This window comes from Apis dorsata, unplaced genomic scaffold, assembly GCF_000469605.1.
Source record: "Apis dorsata unplaced genomic scaffold, Apis dorsata 1.3 scaffold_32, whole genome shotgun sequence".
NCBI lineage: Eukaryota > Metazoa > Arthropoda > Insecta > Hymenoptera > Apidae > Apis > Apis dorsata.
The window spans coordinates 159925-162740 of NW_006263334.1; the positions used below are offsets into that span (position 1 = coordinate 159925).

The window sequence follows — 2816 nt, forward strand, 5'->3', positions numbered from 1 at the left end:
CATCTCATCTTACAACTGCGTTACCTCTTTACTGTTTTTAAAAGGAAATTGAAGGGATGAAAAAGAAAGAATTAAATAGCGCCGGGTATAAAATCCATCGTTCGAAACCCCGATACTAATCGTAACAATCGTATTCCATTCCAGGAAAAAGGAAGCGTGGATAATGCAAACAAAGGAGCTTTTATTAACCGCGAAAACGGTTATAAAATTTTCTCACGGAAACCATGTCGTAATCGTAATACTAATAAATACTCGATTACAATTATTATTTCTTCTTCCGATGCAAGCTTAATTTCGCGCAATTCATCCGAGGGCGTGTTTCGAGCTTAACGTTAAGAGGAATGGAATTACGTGGAATTACGTGCAATAGTCTTTCGTAACGCGCAAGTTTACTCTAATTCCAATTCACGTGTGCGATTAATAGTTGAAATTTTATTGCAACGCCTCGCGTCATTTCATTCCTCTTCAAACAAGCCGAAGAAAAATCCGTATAATAATATTTCCATATGAGGAAGATATTTCGCCATTCGTTCCGTTACTCATTCCATTCGTGATTTTGCAAAATTGCTCGGCTCGAGATTAATTTTTTGCAATTTTGAAAGATCGGCGATCGTTTTCAAAGAATGGATTTACAAGCATCGACATCGAAAGGGTTTCGCGTGCAGTTCTATCGATGTGTTTTACATCATTGAAAATACACGCTTTTTTTCGAATTCAGAAACAGCTTTATCAAAGATTTTTCTATAAATTATGTTCCCTACATTCTTTTTTTTTTGTAGAAGGTATGTAGAATTTCTGGACGATGATGCAAACGAACGTAGAACGAATTAAACATAAGAGGAGGGAGAAAATGTTGAAATATTCTTACCGTGTATTTAATTATTACAGCGTTTGTACCGCAAAATGCAGATGAGTGGAGGAGTTGCGTTCAAAACGAGAAATAAAATTTTATGTAAAAGCAAAAAATAATTCATTAAACGTGTTGTAAATATATTCTCCTGTGAAGGAGGACGAATTTGATTTCAACGAGAACGAAAAATTTCTTCCATACACATATAATATAATATTGAAACCACATAAACTAGAGAGAGGAGGATTGAATGAATCCGACTATCCGAATAATAATAATAATTTTAATCTTAATTATACTGGGCCGATTCTCGACATCCCATGGCAAACTTGAATTCGTGGAAATCGTACGTACGATTAATTTACTGGTCGGCGAGAAATGACCAAAGAGGAACGATGCACGGAGCGATAATTCGTTCGGAATGTATAAACAGACGCGCAGGGGAAGGTGGAAGGTGGAGAGAAAGAGAGAGAGAGAGGCGAGTAAAAGCGGGAGGAAGCGTTTACGGGGATATCCCCGTTGTTATGCGAACCGTGTGCATCGTTATGCATCTTTAATTTAAGTCGAATCATGATGAAATTCCAGAATGTGGCAAGATCATCCTTGGTCCCAACGCCTCAGTCCCGATATTCGGGGAATGCGAGCAGCGTCGGGGAGCGCCGTCTTAGTGGCTTGCGGAGGAGAAGCTCTGGCTCATGTTCAAACTCATAAATAATTCCGTTTGTGATCGTGGGCGTAGCAGTTGTCGACTCGGATGGAAGGAGGAGACAAACCGAGATGCGGGTACGTACACGTGGTGACGCGTACCCCCCCCACAGAATCCGCCAGCTATTGGCAACGGCCTGCCAAAATACAATCCGCTTCCCTTCCTCTTCCACGCGAACTCTTAACTCTTCCCCTCCCTCCCCTCTCTTCGGAATTTATTCGGTGGCGAAAATCAAATTTTGTATCAGGGCACACGAGATTTGAAATGGTTTTCGAAAGGTGTTCGAAGCTTTTTGAAATTTGTAACGATAAGGGTGTGGGGTCATCGTAGATTCGATACACGACGGTAGGATAGGGAAGAAGTGTAGGAAATACCATCCATACTCGGTTCATTCGATCGGATAGAAATTGGCAGTTAGCGATCGGCGAACAATCAGGCTTAGTTTGAGCTAGAGGCAATCTAGATTCTACTCTGAGCGAAAACCAATCAAGTTTCTAGTCAGCTGGAATCAGAATCAGGATTCGATTCGGATCAGAATAAGGTCAATCAATTACCGTCCCACCGTATTTTATTGCTCGTTTTTTCGAATACGATCAAGAATAGAATAGAAGATGGATTAGCTTTTTAAGCAAATTTGAATCTATGCGATAACCGATAATTTAAGATAATTCTTAACGATTTAATTTCAACCGATTTTTTCCCTCGCCTCTTCAAATCGATCTTTTGAAATTTTATTTATAAATAAAATCGAAATCGAAGAAGGATAATTTATACTGGATTAAATGGATAAAATATTTTATAGATTATATCGAACATCGATGTACGAATTTATAAACGCATCACGCATATACATATATAATATAAATATCCGAACGATGATCGCGTAACTTTTTCCTCTGAAAAATCGTAAATCAAGCATTGGCCGCGAGTTAACGACCCCCTCCCTGTTAATTAATTTCCAATTCGTCGAGAATTAAAACAAGAATCGAATCAACGAAATCGTTAACCGGTTTTTAACGCGATATTGCCATATTCGATCCACACGCACACCCTCCTCTCCCCTCCCTTCCCCTCCTCACCTCCCTCCATAAGAAAACGCACGCTATATACATCCATTTTTTTTCATACCGCTCGCTCACCCAGTCACAGCTAATTGAATTGTGAATTTCATGGAATAATGAAACGCAATCGAAAAGCGATACAACAAGGTTCCATCAAAGAGAAAGAAGAAGAAGAAGAAGAAGAAGAAGAAGAAGAAGA

General features: G+C 39.3%; 1 protein-coding gene and 1 long non-coding RNA gene across 2 annotated transcripts in view; one reads left to right on the forward strand and one right to left on the reverse strand.

Moving 5' to 3' along the window:
* LOC116186022 overlaps positions 1-1814 on the forward strand; it is a 5841-nt gene extending 4027 nt beyond the window's left edge. Inside the window, exon 3 of the long non-coding RNA XR_004150940.1 lies at positions 1804-1814. This is a non-coding gene — a long non-coding RNA (uncharacterized LOC116186022). The remainder of the gene's footprint in view (positions 1-1803) is intronic.
* Positions 1-2816, reverse strand: part of LOC102679042 (nucleolysin TIAR-like) — a 443006-nt gene that overhangs the window by 154461 nt on the left and 285729 nt on the right. The window lies entirely within an intron of this gene.